This window comes from Carcharhinus amblyrhynchos, chromosome 2 (assembly GCF_965287045.1).
Source record: "Carcharhinus amblyrhynchos chromosome 2, sCarAmb.v2.hapA, whole genome shotgun sequence".
Classification (NCBI taxonomy): domain Eukaryota; kingdom Metazoa; phylum Chordata; class Chondrichthyes; order Carcharhiniformes; family Carcharhinidae; genus Carcharhinus; species Carcharhinus amblyrhynchos.
Genome location: NC_137325.1, coordinates 87024297 through 87045874, shown reverse-complemented (window position 1 = coordinate 87045874; position 21578 = coordinate 87024297). Strand labels below are relative to the sequence as shown.

The 21578-nt window shown below is 40.7% G+C and overlaps 1 protein-coding gene across 1 annotated transcript in view; it reads right to left on the bottom strand.

Annotated features, from left to right (window-relative positions):
- Window positions 1-20725, bottom strand: part of LOC145356152 (poly(rC)-binding protein 3) — a 238112-nt gene extending 217387 nt beyond the window's left edge. Inside the window, exon 1 of the mRNA XM_080208805.1 lies at window positions 20366-20725. The gene's annotated coding sequence lies outside the window, so the exon portion shown is untranslated. The remainder of the gene's footprint in view (window positions 1-20365) is intronic.
- Between the last annotated feature and the right edge of the window lie 853 nt (window positions 20726-21578).

The following is a 21578-nucleotide window of genomic DNA, read 5'->3' as shown; positions in this document are numbered from 1 at the left end:
AGTGAGCCAGTTAAGCTCGTTACCAAGCCAATTAACTTAAACACGCAGCCCACTTCATAAGACATTTGGCGTGAGCAGCTGGGTAGGAGCAGGCAACCTGATCTTTTTGTCCAAAGGATAACAAGAGGAGGGTTCAATTTACACATGGAACTGTAAGTTGTTAATTCTCATCAATAAGTGTTCATGTTAAATCACACCATCCTCAAAACCTTATCACAGCAGAATAGAGAACCGATATTGTGACATGGCTTGGGAATGGGATTTGATGACGATAGCATGGTGATTGATGGTAGCAATCAACAACAATACAAAAGGTGGCGACTAAATGCAAAATAATACCGAAGGTATGGAAAATCTGAACCTAACTAAAGGGATGTGCACCAAAGATAATTATCATTCTCTGACTAACAGAGTTAAAGAACCTGGGCAGTTATAGGATGGGTAAGCAATATAGAGAACATTGTAAAACCTCTTGCTCAGAATCTACAAGAATGGTGAACAAATTGCAGAAAGGTACTTATATTACATTTTAGAGGTTCAGTAGATTGCTGAAGCTGAAAGATAGATGCAGAAAACATGTAAAACTAGCTCACAGAAACAGAAGTTTAAAAAGAAACACAGAATTAAAAAGAAGAACCCTGTGATGCCAATGGTAAGATGTGCTATGGCTTTAACTTTTAAAAAAGGAACTTAAATTAAAAAAAAAAGCTGCAGAGTCTGAAAAGAAGACAGAGGGAGGTTGTCACTAAGTTTCAAAAAAGGTCAAAGAAAGAAAGCAAACAACCTGCCGAGTTGAAGTCTTGTGGCTTTCAAAATAGTGCACACCCGCTGGGTTTCCCAAAGAGCAGGAAGATGAAAGACAAGTAGAAATCGATAGCTAAGAACTTCAAAAAGAAACATGTCTGCTGATACTCCCACATCATGTAACATTCAAAGAGGCCCTGCAGAAGTTTAACAGGAAGCAATGTCCTTACCTTGAAAGTCTTGGCAAGTTTGGAGCAAACCATGGTCGCTGGAGAACTAACCAGGGTTGAAAAGCATGGGAAAAAACACAGACTCAACCAGCTGCTGCAGAAACAGCTAGGTGAAAAAAAGTGACAGTCTTAAAGCAGCAATACATTTAAAGCAGCTGCCACAAGAAGAAATAAACAGCTATGGGTAGGAAAATTACAGAAAGTTCAATAAAGAGCCGGGTTGGGGGCAACGAGAAAGATGCCAAAGGGAGGGCCAAGACCAACCCCTGACAGCACCAAATGACCTCCAAAGTAAAATGAGAAATTATTGACCATAAAGAATCAGAAAAATAATTAAAGCTTTAGAGAAGATATTAAAACAAGATGCATTGGCTCAAGCAAACTTGAAGAAAAATGGAAGAAATTGCAAACATATACAAAATGACATTAAGAAAAATGAAGACAATTGAGAATAAGCTGAACTCCGTGAAAAAGCAACTTGAGAATAAGAACAAGTCCAGTGAAGAAATGAATCAGAAGAAGAGTTTGAAGAAGATTATAGAAGAAACAAAGCAATGCAATGCTTACAAGATGGATAAAGAACAATTGAATTTGGAACTGTTGAGTCTCAACAAGGAATCTGATTAAACTATTCAGAGCCTTCAGAAGAAGGGAAGCTCTACAATGAAAGGTTAAATGAAGAGGTACAAATTGATAGCAGAAGCAACAATATAGACACTGAAAGAATCCAGGATTATGCACCAGAAGAAGACTGCTGAAATGGTCATAACAGGACCAATATGATAAAATGATCAATGAAAATGATGCCAAATTCAAAAACTGTAACAGCATTAAGAAAAATATCAACTTATCTAAACAGCCTTTGGAAATTGAGCTATTATCTATCAAGGATGAACTCCCAGTTATAAAACAAAAACTTAAGAAAATAGCGGAGGAAAAAAAAATCCCAACATAGGGAGAAGCTGCAGCAATGGAATCACAAGATAGTAGTTTGTTTCAAACGATGGCCACCTCAAACTAATGTTGTGTACAGTTGGAACCGACAGGAAGATTCTATTCTCTGATGACGCAATAAAGAACAAACATCAAGTTAGGTAAGTCACCAGGACCAGGAGGGTTGTACCCCAGGTTACTGTGGGAGGCGGGGAAAGAGATTGCTGAGCTTCTGGTGATGATCTTTGCGTCATCAACGGAGATGGGAGAGGTTCCAGAGGATTGGAGCATTGCAGATGTGGTTCCTTTATTCAAGGGAGAAGAGATAGCCCAGGAAATTATAGACCAGTGAGTCTAACCTCAGTAGTTGGTAAGCTGATGGAGAAGATCCTGAGAGGCAGGATTTATGAACATTTGGAGGGGTATAGTATGATCAAGAATAGTCAGCATGGCTTTGTCAAAGGCAGATCATGCCTTACCAACCTGGCTGAATTTTTTGATAATGTGTCTATACACATTGACGAAGTGCAGTAGATGTAGTCTATATGGACTTCAGCAAAGCGTTTGATAAGGGGGCCCCATGCAAGGCGTATTGAGAAAGTGAGGGGGGCATGGGATCCAAGGGGACATTGCTTGTGGATTCAGAACTGGCTTGCCCACAGAAGGCAAAGAGTGGTTGTAGATGGGTCTTTTTCTGCATGGAGGTTGGTCACCAGTGGAGTGCCCCAGGGATCTGTTCTGGGACGCTTGCTCTTTGTGATTTTTATAAATAACCTGGATGAGGAAGTGGAGGATTGGGTTGATAAGTTTGCCGATGACACAAATGTTGGAGGTGTTGTGGACAGTGTGGAGGGATGTCAGAAGTTGCAGCGAGACACTGATAGGATGCAAGGCTGGGCGGAGAAGTGGCAGATGGACTTCAACCCAGATAAGTGTGTGGTGGTTCATTTTGGCAGGTCATAAGAACGCAAATAGAAGCAGGAGTAGGCCATCTAGCCCCTCAAGCCTGCCCCGCCATTCAATAAGATCATGGCTGATCTGAAAGTGGTTCAGTTCCACATACCCATCTGCTCTTAATTCCCTTATTGATCAGAAATCTACTTGTGACTTAAACATTCAACGAGGTAGCCTCCGCTGCTTCAATGGGCAGAGAATTCCAGAGATCCACCACCCTCAGAGAAGTTCCTCCTCAACTCTGTTCTAAACTGACTCCCCCTTATTTTGAGGCTGTGTCCCCTAGTTCTTGTTCCCTTTCTAAGTGGAAAGAATCTCTCTGCCTCTACCCTATCTAGCCCCTTCATTACCTTATGTCTCTATAAGATCACCCTCAGCCTTCTAAACTCCAACGAGTACAGGCCCAATCTACTCAATCTCTCCTCATAAGCTAACCCCCTCATCTCCAGTATCAACCTGGTGAACCTTCTCTGTACTCCCTCCAAGGCCAATATATCCTTTTGCAAATAAGGGGACCAAAATTGCATACAGAACTCTAGTTGCGGCCTCACCAGTACCTTGTACAATTGCAGCAAGACCACCTTGCTTTTATATTCCAACCCCCTAGCGATAAAGGACAACATTCAAGCCTTCTTGATTACCTGCTGCACTTGCAGACTGAGTTTTTGTGATTCATGCACAAGGACACCCAGGTCCCTCTGCACAGTAGCATGTTGAAATTTTTCACCATTTAAATAATAGACCATTTTACTATTATTCCTTCCAAACTGTATAACCTCACACTTGCCAACGTTATACTCCATCTGCCAGATCTTCACTCACTCAGCCTATCCAAATCTCTCTGCAGACTTTGTGTCCTCCACACAATTTGCTTTTCCACTCACCTTTGTGTCATCAGCAAACTTTGTTACCCTACGCTCGGTTCCCTTCTCCAGATCGTCTACATATATGGTAAACAGTTGAGGCCCCAGCACCAATCCCTGCAGCATGCCACTAGTCACCAACTGCCAACCAGAAAAGCACCCATTTATTCTAACTCTCTGCTTCCTGTTAGATTGCCAATCCGCAATCCATGCTAACACTTTACCCCCAACTCCATGTACCTTAATCTTTTGCAGCAACCTTTTGAGGCACCTAATCAAATACCTTCTGGAAATCTAAAAACACCAGACCCACCAGTTCCCCTCTGTCAACCACACCCGTTGCATCTTCATAAAAATCCAGTAAATTCAAACACGACTTTCCCTTCATAAATCCATGCTGCGTCTGCTTGATTGAACCATTCTTTTCCACAGGTCCTGCTATTTCTTCTTTAATGATGGATTCCAGCATTTTCCCAACTACGGACATTAAGCTAACCGGCCTGTAGCTACCCGCCTTTTATCTACCTTTTTTAAACAGCGGCATAACATTAGCTGTTTTCCAATCAGCCGGCACTTCTCCAGAGTCCAGCAAATTTTGATAAATTACTACTAATGCATCTGCTATTACTTCTGCCATTTCTTTCAGTTCCCTGGGATGCATTCCATCCGGGCCCAGGGACTTGTCTATCTCTAGTCCCATTAGTCTACCAAGCACTATCTCTTTAGTAATAGTAATTGTTTTAAGGACCTCACCCCCTACAGTCACACAACCGTTAACGTTCGGTAAGCTATTTGTGTCCTCTACGTGAAGACCAACACAAAAAACTTGTTTAAGGCCTCGGCCATTTCCTCGTTTCCCATTATCAAATCCTCCTTCTCGTCTTCTAAGGGTCCAACATTTACTTTAGCCACTCTCTTCCTTTTTATATATTTGTAAAAACTTTTACTGTCAGTTTTTATATTTTGCACTAGCGTAGTTTCATAATCTATCTTTCCTTTATCGCTTTCTTAGTCATTCTTTGTTTTTTTTTAAAGCTTTCCCAATCTTCTAATTCCCCACTAGTTTTGGCCACTCTGTACACATTGGTTTTTAATTTAGAACATAGAACACTACAGCACAAACAGGCCCTTTGGCCCACGAGTTGCGCCGATCACATCAACACCTACCAATCTATAGACCTATCTATAACCCCCAATCCCATTAAATTCCATATACTCATCCAGAAGTCTTTTAAAAGACCCCAGCGAGTTCGCCTCCACCACCACTGACGGCAGCCGATTCCATTCACCACCCTCTGAGTGAAAAACTTACCCCTAACATCACTTCTGTACTTGCCTTCCCACACCTTCAATCTGTGTCCTCTCGTAGCGACCATTTCAACCCGGGGAAATAGCCTCTGAGAATCCACCCTATCTATTCCACTCAACATTTTATAAACTTCTATCAGGTCGCCTCTCAACCTTCGTCTCTCCAGGGAAAAGAGTCCCAGCTCATAAGAACATAAGAAATAGGAGCAGGAGTAGGCCATCCAGCCCTTCGAGCCTGCCCCGCCATTCAATAAGATCATGGCTGATCTGTCGCTGCTCAGTTCCACTTTCCCGCCCTCTCCCCATAACCCTTAATCCCCTCTCCTATCAAAAACCCATCAACCCGCGTCTTAAAAATATTTAGCGAGGCAGCCTCCACCACTTCAACGGGCAGAGAATTCCAGAGATTCACCACCCTTTGAGTGAAGAAGTTCCTCCTCAACTCCGTTCTAAACCGCCCCCCTTTTATCTTGAGGCTGTGCCCCCTAGTTCTATTGTCTTTTTTGAGCGGGAAGAGTCTTTCCACCTCTATCCTATCCATCCCATTCATCATCTTATACGTCTCAATGAGATCTCCTCTCATTCTTCTAAACTCTAACGAGTACAAGCCCAGTTTATTCAGCCTCTCCTCATAGCTCAACCCCCTCAACTCCGGTATCAGCCTAGTAAACCTCCTCTGCACTCCCTCCAAGGCCAAAATATCTTTGCGCAGGTGCGGCGCCCAAAAATGTACACAGTACTCCAGTTGCAGCCTCACCAATGCCCTATACAGCTGCAGCAAGACCTCCCTACTTTTATATTCAATCCCCTTCGCTATGAAGGCCAGCATCCCATTCGCCTTCCTGACCACCTGCTGCACCTGCAAGCTGGGTTTTTGCGACTCATGCACAAGGACCCCGAGGTCCCTCTGCACCGTCGCATGCTGCAGTTTTTCGCCCCGTAAGTAATAGTCCTTCCTACCATTCTTCCTACCAAAGCGGACCACCTCACACTTGCCAACATTAAATTCCATTTGCCATTTCCTGGCCCATTCGCCCAGCCTATCTAGATCCTTCTGCAGACTCTCTACACCCTCCGCACAATTTGCCGTTCCCCCAATCTTGGTGTCATCAGCAAATTTCGACACTCTACACTCGGTTCCCTCCTCCAGATCATCTATATAAATGGTAAAAAGCTGAGGTCCCAGCACCGACCCCTGGGGCACTCCACTAGTCACCATCCGCCAATCCGAATAGCACCCGTTGACCCCCACTCTCTGCCTCCTATTTGACAACCAATCCTCTATCCACGCTAACACCCTACCCCCAACTCCATGTCCCTCGACCTTCTGCAATAACCTCTTGTGAGGCACTTTGTCAAACGCTTTCTGAAAATCTAGAAAGACCACATCCACCAGCTCTCCTCTATCCACCGCCCTAGACACATCCTCATAGAACTCCAGTAAATTTGTAAACTCCCTCAACCTATCTTCATAAGGCATGCCTCCCAGTCCAGGCAACATCCTTGTAAATCTCCTCTGTACCCTTTCAAAAGCTTCTACGTCCTTCCTATAGTGAGGCGACCAGAACTGCGCACAGTACTCCAAATGAGGCCTGACAAGGGTCTTATAAAGTTGCAGCATTACCTCCCGATTCCTAAACTCAATCCCTCGATTAATGAAGGCCAGTACACCATACGCCTTCTTGACCACATCCTCCACCTGCGAGGCCGATTTAAGAGTCCTGTGGACCCGGACCCCAAGATCCTTCTGCTCTTCAACACTACTAAGACTCCTGCCCTTGATAGTGTACTCGTTCATCCCGTTGGTTCTACCAAAATGGACGACTACACATTTATCCGTGTTGAAGTCCATCTGCCACTTCTCCGCCCAGTCCTGCATCCTATTTATGTCCTGCTGCAAGTTTTGACATCCTTCCAGACCATCCACAACACCACCGACCTTCGTGTCATCAGCGAACTTACTTACCCATCCCTCCACTTCCTCATCTAGGTCATTTATGAAAATGACAAACAGCAAGGGTCCTAGAACAGATCCCTGGTGCACTCCACTGGTGACCGACCTCCATGCCGAAAAAGACCCATCCACAACCACTCTCTGCCTTCTGCAGGCAAGCCAGTTCTGGATCCACAAGGCCAAAGGCCCTTGGATCCCATGCCCTTTCACCTTCGCAAGATGTCTTGCATGGGGAACCTTATCAAACGCCTTGCTGAAGTCCACGTACACCACGTCCACTGCACTTCCTTCGTCAATGTGTTCAGTCACATTTTCGAAGAACTCAACCAGGCTCGTAAGGCACGACCTGCCCTTGACAAAACCATGCTGACTATTTCTGATCATGTCAAACCTCTCCAAATGATCGCAAATCTTGTCCCTCAGAAGCCTCTCCATCAGCTTACCAACCACTGAGATCAGACTCACCGGTCGGTAATTTCCCGGGCTATCTCTGTTCCGTTTCTTGAAAATAGGAACTACATCCGCAATCCTCCAATCTTCCGGAACCTCTCCCGTCTCCATTGACGACACAAAGATCATCGCCAGGGGCTCTGCAATCACTTCCCTCGCCTCCCACAGTATCCTGGGGTACATCCCATCTGGTCCCGGCGACTTATCTATCTTGATAGAATTCAAAAGTTCTAACACATCCTCCTCCTTAATACCCACATACTCAATCTTTTCCATCTGCTGCAAAACCGTAGCAAAATCTCCCAGATCAGTTTCCACTGTGAATACTGAAGCAAAGTACTCATTAAGCACCTCTGCCATTTCCTCTGGTTCCACACAGACCTTTCCCCCTTCACCTTTTATAGGTCCTATCCCTTCTCTTCTCATCCTTTTACTTTACACATATTTATAGAAGGCCTTGGGATTCTCCTTAATCTTACCCGCCAAGGCCTTCTCATGACCCCTTCTGGCTCTCCTAATTTCCCTTTTAAGCTCCCTTCTACAATCCTTATACTCCTCAAAATCCTTAACATCTCCAATTTAATACTCTTCTTTATTTCCTTTGTTATCCATGGCTGGTTATCCCTTTTCTTATATTCCTTCATCACCGGAATATATTTTTGCTGAGTACTGAGAAAAATTTCCTTAAAAATCCTCCATTGTTCCTCCACTGCTCTACCAACTAGTGTGCACTCCCAGTCTACATTAGCCAATTCTGCCCTCATCCTTACTCTCCTCTGTTCAAGTAGAGGACACTGGTTTGGGACCCTACTTTCTCACCCTCCATCTGTATTAGAAATTCAACCATATTGTGATCACTCATCCCAAGAGGATCCCTCACAAGAAGATCTTTAATTCTACCTGTCTCATTACATCGGACCAGATCCAAGACAACTCGCTCCCTCGTAGGTTCTGTAACACACTGTTCGAGGAAACTATCCCAACAGCATTCTAAGAACTCTTCCTCAAGTCCACCTCGTCCGAATTGAGTCAACCAATCAATATGAAGGTTAAAATCCCCCATGATTATTGTCATTCCGTTTTTGCAAGCATCCATTATTTGCTTGTTTATAGCCCATCCCACCTCAAAGTTATTATTTGGGGGCCATAAGACCACGCCCAGTGACTTTCTCCCCTGACTATTCATTATCTCTACTCACAACGATTCCACATTTTGCTCCTTAGAGCCTATATCGTCTCTCACTATTGCCCTGATGTTATCTTTTATTAACAGAGCTACCCTGCCTCCTTTTCCTTCCTGTCTATCCTTCTGAAATGATACCCCTGGATATTCAGTTCCCAGTCCCGGTCACCCTGCAACTACATTTCTGTAATGGCCACTAGATCATACCCATTGGTACTGATTTGTGCCATCAACTCATTCACTTTACCTGAATGCATGTAGCATTTGAAACAAAGTGTCTTTATGCTAGCCTTTACCTGGACCTGATTTGTTGAAACGCTATTAACCTCTCCTGAACCCTCGACTCCTTTAACTAGTTGAATGTCCTAAACATTAACCTGCACTCGTACCCTCTCCTTTACCTTTGATTTTGTAATTCCCCATACCCCTGAACCCTACCCCCACTATTTAGTTTAAAACCCTAGTTATGCGATTCGCCAGGACTCTGGTCCCAGCACAATTCAGACGAGACTATCCCACCTGAACAGGTCCCATCTTCACCAATACTGCTCCAATGTCCCATGAATTCAAACCCATTCCTCCCACACCAATCTTTGAGCCACGCATTCACCTCCTTAGGTCAAAGAGGATGACAGAATATAAGGGTAAGACTCCTGGCAGTGTGGAAGATCAGGAGGATCTTGGGGTCCAGCTTCATAGGACACTCAAAGCAGCTTCGCAGTTAGAGGCTGCGGTTAAGAAGGCGTACAGTGTACTGGCATTCATCAATCGAGGAATTGAGTTTAGGAGTTGGGAGATAATGCTGCAGCTGCATAAGACCCTGGTCAGACCCCACTTGGAGTATTGTGCTCAGTTCTGGTCACCTCATTACAGAAAGGAAGCCACAGAAAGGGTAGAAGCCATAGAAAGGGTGCAGAGGAGACTTACAAGGAAGTTGCCTGGATTGGGTGGCATGCTTTATGAGGATAGGTTGAGAGAGCTTGGTCTTTTCTCCTTGGAGAAACAAAGGATGAAGAGTGGCCTGATAGAGGTATATAAGGTGTTGATAGGTATTGATTGAGTGGATTCTCAGAGGCTTTTTCGCAGGGCTGAAATGGTTGCCACAAGAGGACACAGGGTTAGGTTGCTGGGGAGTAGGGGCAGAGGAGATGTCAGGGGTAAGTTTTTCACTCAGAGGGTGGTGGGTGCGTGGAATCGGCTGCCGGCAGTGATGGTGGAGCAGATTCGATGGGGTCTTTTAAGAGACTTTTGGGTAAGTACATGGAACTTAGTAAGATCGAGGGTTATAGGTTAGCGTAGTAGGTAGTGACACGTTTGGAACAACTTGCGGGCCGAAGGGCCTGTTTGTGTAGTTTTTTTATGTTTCTAAACAAAGAACAGGAAGGCATGGCTGGGTGCTGAGTAGGTATTTCCAGCCACAGGAATGTGGATTGCAGTTAATGATCTCAGGTTGGGATTCGCAAGTACTTTGACATATTCAAGTACACTCTGATAAGTATTTAACCCAACTCTCCCTTTCTTCAGCCTTCATAAGCTAATTTTAGTACATAATTTTTTCAAACCTATTTACCTTGCAAGTGTACCATTGTTCTCTGTCTTACAATTCTTCACATGCCCATCTAGCCAGCTACTGCAATGCCACATCTTCATCTTAATGCAAAGTTACAATGATCCCTTTCACTAAAGTGGTCTAACTACCTACATATCAAATTCCATTGCTGTCACCCATTAGTCTTTTCTCTTTCCACAAGAGAACAGAGTACAGAACATCATGGGGGAGCAGAGAACTAGAGGTGGCACTCAAGCCAATATCTGTAGAGAGGTTTGATTTTATTTCAAGTCTTATAATCTTGCACTCTGAATAGGAATCAAAACCTTTCTCGACCCAATTCCACACTGGCAACTTCACAGAAGGTAATGGAGATAAACAGAGATTAAGATATGTGTATCTCCAACTACTGCCAACAATTGAATTATCACACAGCCACCTGGCATATAGAACTTACTCATGTCGACTTGATGTAGCAGTGAATTATGATCATGTATACATAGGCGACTTAACACAATCATTCCTTGACAGAAGGTGTTAGAAATAGTCAGGTCAGCTGGGATCCATGGAGAAACATTTTAGGCCTTTTATGCTTGGTTGGAGTGAAAGGTTATAAGATCTGAAATATAATAAGACCATAGCTTACCTCTCCACAGATACTGCCTAGCCTGCTGAGTATTTATAAAACTTCTGTTTGTAATTTCAGATTTCTAGCATCTACATTTTTATTTGCTTTACATTTGGCTGGCATCATTCCAGCCAATCTGTTTCTCTTTAGTCAGAAACACTCACATTTGTGCATTTTATAAGCAAGTGGATTAAGACTACAAAGTACTGATGGCATATTCAATCAACTAAGCTATAGTTTATTTTAAGACTGAACACAAATTTTAGCTGCACTCAAAAATTGTTACGAGCATTTTCTTAATGTAGTGCTTCAAGCCTACTGTGACAAAGACATTTTGATTTCTAACTTAATTCTTCAAATAACTTAGATTAATAATGAAGAACAGGGCTACTTTCAATAATAGTGGATGCAAACAATCCAAGTAATACTGGATCAATATATTTTGTAGTACTTTCTCAAAATAAAAAACGGTACCTCAATACAATTGAACATTAACAGAGCAAAGTTTATGTTGCTATGGTTACACTTTGCAGAGGAAGGGACTTCTTTTCCACAAATATGCAATGCACAAGTTGTTTGTCCACTACTGAAATGAAGGAAAACTTATTGAAAAATGTCTAAAATAATTATTTCTCTCAAACATTCTTTTGTTAAAACAATTTGGCCCAAAGTTGACCCTGGTTTTTAAACCATGAAATTTGATCAAAAAAGGTCTCCATAATATTGAAAACTTTAATTAGATTACCTCACTTATCAGAAGAAATCGCTCCTACTATTTTTAAAGAATGAAGTCAAACATTCCCTTAAAGTTCCTGAAATAAAAGTCATATTGACGGAGGTAAAGCAACTCTTAAACAACTCATCTACCACATTATCTCTTAAATTGAAGTGCTAAACAAAATATTACACAAGTAACATCGTTCAATTCTTTCAATGGATACAAGCGTCACTGACAAGGTCCACATTTGTTGGCCAGGTTTTTGGCTCGGCAATAATGATGCAATGGTGAAACAGGCTCATGGCTTGGAGGGGAACTTGCAGGTAGTGGCAATCACAGCACCTGCTGTACATGTCCGTCTAAACGGTAGAGGTTGTGGGTTGAAAGGTGCTGTCGAAGAAGCTTTGACAAGTTGTTACAGTGCATTCTGTATATGGTACACACTGCTGCCACTGTGTGGCAGTGTTGGAGGGAATGAATATTTAAGGTGGTGGATGGGATGCCAATCAAACAGGCCTCTTTGTCCCTGTGTCAAGCTTCTTGAATGTTGTTGGAGCTGCACTCATCCAATAAGTATTCTACCACATTCCTGATTTGTACCTTGTAGATGGTGGACAGACTTTGGGGAGTCAGAAGCCAAGATACTCACTACTAAATTCCCAGCCTCTGACCTGTACTTGTAGGCATACTAAGTGACTGGTCCTGTTAAGTTTCTGTTCAATGCTACCCCAGGATGCTGAGGTTGGGCCACTTAGATTTCACCCTTTTCTGTAAGGATCTCTTCAAGATGCTGTCTAAAAATTAGAAATTATAAAATGAGTTTGTTTCAAAAACATAAACTCACATACAATACTAAACATTTATTAAATTCAGTTATTTCATGATTAAAGTACATACTTCTAAATCTTAACAAAATGACTGCATATGGATTCTGGATAAGACCACATCTTACCTGGTATTTGACCTTTAGAAAAATAAATTTTATGTTTTGTTGAAATGAAATTTCTCACATTGAGATAACATCTCCATAAAAATTCAGAAATCATAATTCTCCCTTCACATTGAGTGGGAAAAGAAAAAAGCATTGTGCGGTTAAAGTAAATTAACAGCATTTCAAATAGCTTTGTAAAATCTAATTTCATCTAAAAAAAACTACATATTGCATGGTGAAACACAGCATGACGTTTCTTTGGTAGCTCAGAAATATTTCTGTTCCTGGAATTTTGATCATCAGCTTTTAGTTTGATTTTTCAAAGTTTGGCTGAATTAGTATCTTGAATACAGAAGAATCTCTTCAACTCGATAATGATGTACATTTTCCCTTCATGTAGTGTTTATTTTGCAAATTTTTGATTAGAATTCAATTTAAAACCAAATACAAATATAGTAAGTTTTAATTTGCACTAATCTTGTAATTAAAAAAAAGTGATCTGATCACAGAATTCCTACAGTGCAGAAGGAAAGCATTCAGCCCATTGAATCTGCATCAACTCTGACAGAGTTCCTTTCCGAGCCCTTTTTCTCCCACCCTATCCCTGTAACCCCACACATTTACCATGACTGATCTATCTAACCTAGACATCTTGGGACTGTGGGAGAAACCCTGAGCACCTGGAGGAAACCTACAAAGACAGAGGAAGAATGTGCAAATTCCACATGGACAATCAGCCAAGGAATTGAACCCGGGTCCCTAGTGCTGTGAGGCAGCAATGCTAGCCACTGTGCCACCCTAATCTGAATAACTTTTTTTTTAAAAAAGGTAAGCTATACTTTAATTTCCTTCTTTCGTCTTCTTTCAGCATGGCAGCAAATGGCCTCTCCCAGTTTGAATTTGCTGCTTGCAAATCAATCTTGGAGATGTTTTCCCTGATGATTTACACTCTCTTACTCTGCTCTGAACAAGCAGCTTCTAGCAGTACAACTTAGATCAAACAAGTGGAACAATTCGTTAATAAAAATCACAAAATAATTAAGGCCAAGACTGACCATTATGGCCCATTTTAAAACTTACATCCAGAAAGATTAAGTTCCTGCCACTTCCATTTCAGCATCCCTTGTTCCATTAACAATACCATGGTTTTCCGCTCTACTGATTTTTATGGGTATTTATTATACTCTTCGCAGCTAAGTATTTCCTGATATCAAATTGAATTTACTTTTTATTAGATGGAACCTGTGACCACTTGTTAAATTCTCAGTTTTACGTCATTTGTCTGGAGTTACTTTTCCTATTCTCTTAACTCCAAATGATCATTATACAGATGCCTCCTTTCCAGGATGAAAAGCCAAAGTTCTCCAGTCTTGTTTGTTTATTTATTAGTGACAAGTAAGCTTACATTAACACTGCAATGAAGTTACTGTGAAAATCCCCTAGTCATCACACTCACGCTGTTCAGGTACACCGAGGGAAAATTTAGCATGGCCAATTCGGATTAGGTTGATTGACCATGCTAGATTAGCCCTTAGTGTCACGGGGATTAGTAGGGTAAATGTGTGGGGTTACAGGAGTAGGGCCTGGGTGGGATTGTTGTCTGTGCAGATGGGCCAAATGGCCTTCTTCTGCACTGTAGGTATTCTATGATCTATGAATTCACCTAACCGGCACATCTTTGGACTGTGGAAGGAAACAGGAGCACCCGGAGGAAATCCACTCAGACACAGGGAGAATGTGCAAACTCCACACAGGCAGTGACCCAAGTCAGCAATCAAACCCCAGTCCCTAGCGCTGTAAAGCGGCAGTGCTAACCACAATGCCAACATCTTGCTGCTGTAGAATTCAAAGAAAATTTGTTACGATCAGCTTTTCTTTGCACTGCTTCTAGAACTTGAATGTTTCTCACGTCTGGGCAACCTGAAATGGATGACGTATTCAAAGTGTACTTCAACCATAGCACTATGGAGTATGATTTACAACTTCCTCTGACTCAGTCTACTGTTTTGCTATTTTGGTAACATGTTACTGGCTTCATTGATTGTTGTGCTGCATTTGATTGGACATACTGAATGCTAAGGCTACCAAGTTTCTTGTCCCTTTTTAGCTTCATCCCTCACTACAGATACTTCCTGTAATTTCTGCCACTGCCCTTTCTCCTTCTGTACTTTACATCAAATTGAATCCAATTTAAGCAAATTTAAACAGTATCAAACTCAATGCCATGCCTTGGGCCATCATTCAGCAGTTCCCACCCATTCCAGCACAGTTCTCAAAACTGCTTGTTGTTAACTACTTTGTCACTTTCTTATGCATTTCTAAATATTAACTCTGAAGCATCACAGCTTTGAATTTAATGAAATTTAAGTTTAAGTGAAACGTTATTGAATGTTTCTGCAACCTTAAGTGCACTATATCATAGGGTGTTTCAGTCTGCTTGAATTGTCACTTCCTCAAAGAAAGTGAATGATATACTTTCTGTCCGAACTCATGCTAGCTGTGTTCTCAATTATTACAATCAATTCCTCTGTGTTACATTAATTCATATGTGAATTCCTGTGTCTGTTTAGAATATTGAAGCAACTTTAGCCCAATTTAAATATATTGGTATCTCCTTATTATTCAATGTTTGCCAGCGTCTCACCAGTCACCTTCCTTGTTCATGTTCAGAACCGGCCACTTTGCAATGCAGGGTGTATTTAGAAATTGGAAAAATATCACATGACAGTACTTCAGAATTCTTAATTAACCATTTAAGGCAATGTTACGCCATTCTACTAAGCACAACGTCACAACAAATCAAACAGTTTCCCATCAGATCCACATACACGTGTCCTTTCTTATAGTGGACCCAAGTTGGCAGGAACAGAAGCTGATTGTTTTCTCTCTCCAACCAAGGATAGAGTTGTTCTAAATTCATGTTCATACCTTTATTTTTCTTGTTCTCAGAGGTCTGCACATACCAGAGAAGCTAATTTACATTACTGTTCAGCACAAATGCACAGTAAAAACAAAAGATTTGACATCAAAATGCACAAGCCCTTTAAGTTAGCCACCAACAATTTTTTTTTGCTGAATGCAAGGAGCAGATCTTCTGCAGACACTACTCTGTCACTGGAGGCACATTGAAGCTTAGTTATAATACAAGAACATCTGTGGAAGCATGATTGAGAGATCGTTTTTGTAGTAGTTGTACAAGAGCTAATATGCATTTAGTCACTGTGGTATCATTTGCTGGTGATGCAATTCAGATGGTATTTAAAAAATTAAATGAGAATGCCAAATCAGTTTTTATAGAAATATATATTTTATAGAATAGATTTATTCTCATAAAACAGAAGTGTTACATGTACTACTTCTGTAGCAGTCAGCCAATTATCACTCATGCGGGTGTAGAAATTGAATCTCCAGGTTTGCAACCCATAAAAACTCAAACTGCAATATGATGATTTGTACTGAAAATGTGGAGACTTGAAGATTATAATTGAAATTAAATATAACTGATTACCTAGATTCATCTGTTGTTTGAAGATGGTTTTTCAGATGTTAATACCAAACTCTGCAGTTTGCCCAGTTTTGCATGTAGAAGATTTATCGGAATGTTAATTTCAAATAAACTATTTATGCTATTCACAACAGTCAACATGGTTATTTTACGTTTACATTAGCAATTTCTTCTTTTAAAATATACATTATATCCAATGAATATATATGTTGGATTTATAATATTGCTTTGTTTGGTGCAACAAGCAACATTTTGTTTATTTATCTGACACAAGTGTTGTGCACATAAATCTCCCATTTTGCGTTAATCTGTTACAGCAAACTCCACAATTAGAGAACAGTTGAAGGAGTGTACCATCTGTTCTTTTATCTCCATAGCCCTGGGGAGCTGGCCTTTTGTGCACAGTACATTGCCTCAAAGAACTGGCATTCTGAGAGACAGAGAATTTAACAATGCAAACCATCCAGGCACACAAGAGCAGCTGCAATGTCTTCCACCATAATGGACACCTGTTTCGCATGGAGATAGTCTGAATAAATGTTGCCTAGAATGCGAACATACAAATAAGCCATGCTTCTTTCCTGTCAACTCGTTGTGACATATTTCTTGCTTCAAATTTCATATCCAAGGGGAAAAGCTGTTCAAGGAATAGGAATCCATTAATATTCAAGCAAATCCAAAGTATTCCTTTATAACATCCAGAGGACTAGAATAATTTCTTTGAAGAAATACAGTTGAGTAACTTCAAACTGCACATGTCACTGTTCTCTACACAATTACTTTTTCAGGAATCTCAGACTGTTGATGTTTGACGATGTGTTCTTTGGTATGCTGGACTAAAACAATAGCTGGCCCATATTATTTTCTGCTGGTAACTGTCTTCTCAGTTTAAAAACTACATCCAAATAGAATATATAGTGATTAACAGCTGTTGTTAGGTGCATCCTGGACATCAGCTTTCAATTCCTGTAAGTCTGTTTCCATCTCTGTAGTTGCCAGCGTGGTCAATATTTTATATCCTCAATTGTTCAGTCGTTATGCTGTGATTGGATTAACGTAGCAACTGAGGGTATCGATTAGAAAGAGGAAGTAGGGTAGGGAAGTACATAAGGGTAAATGAAAGGGCCATGAGGAAACCAGGCTGGGTTTCTAACACATGCAAAGGAAACTAGGATCATACAATGTCAGGGGTCAGGGTGAAAAATCAGGATCAAATTCAGCTAGCCCACACGAATGCAGCATTTGTGACTAATGAATGGCAGGACAGAACTCAATCCAGGTGGTGATGGCATCAAAGGGAGAGAAAATTACAGCTAAACAGAAAGAACAACAATCCTCCTCAGCCTCAAAGCACTTTTAAAAATATACAGTTTAACAAAATGGCATCTCAGTTTTCTCCTAAATTCCACAGGGAAATTTCACTCAGCAAAAAAAAAGGAACACCTAGCTATCTAAGATTCCCTGATTCTCTCTCCCTTGCAACATTTCACACTTACATATTTCTCTTTCCATTTCTAAAATACATGTTTGATTTAGCAAAATACTTTTTACAAAATTCTTTACAGTTGAGTACCAGCTACAAAATGTTAAAACATATCTTAACAGCTTGTGAAGGTGCACATAGTACTTAATCTCACACCACCACACAATAGACATATCATTCATTTAGTTTAACCCACATAAAACACCAACGTGGATTCTGGTCAAAAGAAATACATTTATGCTTTAAAAAGGAAGAAATGCAGCTGAAAGTTTGCAAGTTAGCTAATTTTAATTTGAAAAGTTAATTAACAACTAATTTAAAAATAAAATGAATTACAAGAGAAATTCATATTATTTTGCCAAAATATTTATTCATGCTCATTATTATATGATTAGGTCTGTAAGAAACAATTTTCTAATCAGAGAAAAATCTATTTGAACTTGTCTGCATTTGTTTCATATTTGTCAATACATTCATAATCAAATCTAGAGATACCATATGAACTACCTTTAACTCTCAAGTAAACGTTATGCCTTAAAAAATAAATCCATAAGAATCCATATTGCCAAAATATAAAGCCTTCTAATTCAAAGATGTATGAAAACTGTCCCATTGGTTGGTTTGGCATTCTTAAACTCATTCAAACATAATAGTTTTTGCATGAAATTTCTTGATATACCAGTAAGAATGCAGGTTTGCACTTGCATAATTTTGAAATTATATATATTGCTGAAGACTATAAAATGTACTTTGTATGATTATACTCTGATTATAAGGAAACTTACATAGTAAACAGAAGCAGGGGCCATTCAGCCCTGCTCTACTATTTATGATGTTCATGGCTGATCAAATTCAATATTCTGATCCCATCTTCCTTCCATTTCTGTTGACTACTTTAGCCACAATAGCTATATTTAAATTCCTTCTTGAAATCAATGTTTTGGTCTCAACTACTTTCGGTGGTAGTGAATTCCATAGATTCACCACTCGAGGTGAAGAAATTTCTCCACGCCTCAATCCTAAATTGTTTACCCATTATCTTCAAATTATGATCCCTAGTTCTGGACTCCCGCACAATCAGGAATATTCTTTCTGAATCAACCCTATCTAAGCCACTTATAAAATTCTAAGCTTCTACGAGATTCCCTTCACTCTAAACCCTAATGAATATAATCCTAACCGACTCAGCTTCCCCTCATATGACAGTGAGAGTGAGTTCAATATATTAATTATGTTGAATAAGACATCTTTACATTAAAGTACCTTATACACATCATTTTGAAAAAATTTGTCCAATCCCTTCTTGTTTTAAAAAAAAGTGAAAGGTGAAAACACCTCTCTACTAAACTTAAAAGCATTATCTGCAGGCATGATATAACAGTTCTGTCTTATAGTCATTGCAATTCAAGCACTGTGGGCATCCTTCCTAATTAGTACCCAACCTGGCAACAGATGGATGCTCGAGTTTATCTTTGTACAGTCACTAATCTACCACCAAATGCCAGCTTTTGCAGCCAATCACAGTGGGTCTCTATATCAAGTCTAAAGTAGCCACATCAATTATTAAAGTTCTGCTGAAAGCAAAGCAATGTTAAAATTATGCTGGCAAGCAAGAATTCTGAATCACTAAGGATATTTATTAGATGCAAAATGCTACCCTGCATCAAAAATATGATTGTTACATGGATCATTAAATTAATACTGAAGACCCGTTGTCCCTTCTTGACATAATTTATTTCATATAGGTTAAAATACAATCAGTATTTTTATGACTTTATTTGAAATTTTCTGCAGATGTTGCAGGAGAGACCAAGTATATCATGTTTCTCCTGAAGCAAGGTTCTGGGTCACAGCTTTAATTAAATAAAAACAACTAAATTGTACATGTCAAGGAATACACTGAATGCTGAGATAGTGGAAGGAATAAGGCACCACATCCTTCTGACACCAGAACATACATATTCGCTTGATTGGATAAAATAAAACTAACACTAGTAAGGAATTTGTCCCTTGAAATACAAATTGCAGCATTATATAACGAAAAAAATTCTAGTTTTTAAACATGTTCACCATTTAGTATTATAGCTTACTTTTTAAATTATAACCACCATTGAAGCAAAACTGCTAACAGGATGCTTAGGTTTAATTGTACTATGATTTTTTAGAGTAAGAAACCATTCAATAAATGTATTCTAGTTAGAGAGAGTAAAGTTACATTGTCGTTACTTTGGAGGAAATCAGGCGAATACGCCAAGCTTTTCAAACTGAGAACATTGAAATATGATCAACTAAATTGAAGAGCACTTAAAAAGGCTGTGCAAAGGTGAATCAAAGCCATTATAATAATCTCGACATGACTATCATAGGCAGGTCCTGAATAAGAACGTATAAAATCGGACTAAAACAAATCACAATTCTAAAACGGTTTAAAAATAAAAGATTTTGCGAAACAAACCTGCAACAATCTAATCAAGTTCTCTGCCTTGCGTGGAAATTTCCCTTCAGCTGCCTACCAAATTCAACTACCCACAACCAAGCGCCCAGGATAAATAAACAGCAAAGTAACTGAAATCTGCAAAGTCCATTGAAAGCGATTTTCACTGGTAGATTTATTGGAAATTTTACGAACTTGGCACATTTCAGCCTCACGAACATGTTTCCCCTCGCTCGCTTGAAGGAACACACAGTTTACATTAAGAGAAAAGATATGTCACCCTTCCCCAAATACACACCAAGCTCACTCTGGCTACTCACTTTCTCTAAAAGCTACACCCCGGAATGAGGCACCTTTTGCATGATGCTGACTGAGGCTGCACGAAAAGAAAGCTGCTGCTTACTTCGAATGGGGATGCCGTCGAAGCCCTTAGTTTAAGTACACGACTCTACCCTCTTGCACAAAATAAAAAGGAAAGTGATGAAAAGACAAACTCACCTGGACGAGAATACAGAGGAGGGTTTGTTTTTTGGGGGGATGCAAACGTAGAGGGTCAGAGCAGGAAGGTGCGGAGATGATGATTAGATACAAGACAGGGTTCGGACTGAAGGAAAGCGAAGGAGGGAATTCGGGGTTTTAATAAGACTACAAGTCAGGAATCACCCAGGTAACACAAATATTTCGTCCTTTGCTCCTTTTTCTGACTCGTTTTTTTTTCTATATAGCTGAAGATGAGTCGGCTCCGCGGTTTCTTGGATTTTTTTTAAGTGCTCCGTGTTTAACGTCCGCTTCCAACTGGGATTTTAACTGTCTGCAGGCAGGAAGCGCGCCGCCACCTGCACCTCTCCTTATCTCCACCTCCACTCACTGCACTCCAACTCCGCACGCGCACTGACTCGCTCTCATTGTCATTGGCGGAGGGATAGCGCCTCTTCACCGCCCGGCCAGCCGCCCCCTCAATGAAGACCCGGCGCGCGGGGTTAACGGTCGAGTCGAGCGAGGGGGGCACGCGGTAGTCGGAGTTGCTCCTCGTGGCGCCTTGAAGTCGGCAGTAACGGTAACTGTGATCTGGTCAGTCAGCGCCTGGGATGGCGGTAACATCACTGATGCTTTGCTCACTCCTAATATAGAGCCCACTGGGGAGGAGCAGCCCTTTATCTTCCTAGTAACAAGATGGGAATAATAGCAGTACTTCATGGTCCTGAATTTCATGAATAGGTGCATCCAAAAAGTTAGAACCGAAAGGTCCCGCCCCACCCCGTATATGGAATTCCCAGAAAATGTAATCAGAATATCTCCCCGCCCCCAGCCCCCGAAAACAGAATGGACATTTAGCTGAATAAACAATTCGCGCTCAAGGGAAGTCAAACTTATACCCTATGTTCGTCTTGAAAAATAAGGTCTCAGCTCGTTCAACCATGGTTCACACACATGAGGAAAACATGGTTCAGAACCAGCAATCAGAGAACTTTTTCAGTTGTTAACGTGACCAATCGATACCATACACATTTATAAAATAAACTGCACATTTATAAAATAAACTGCACATCCCAGCAAAATATATTTTCAAAACGCTCAAATATGCAATAAAAAAAACTGCTCCGTTTGAAAATCTGAGAGACTTTGTCAGAGTTTGAAATTAAGAGAAATTGCAGGAAACTAGTATTTCAGACTAACTGGTGGACCTGGCCAGCTTTACGGGCGGATTGGA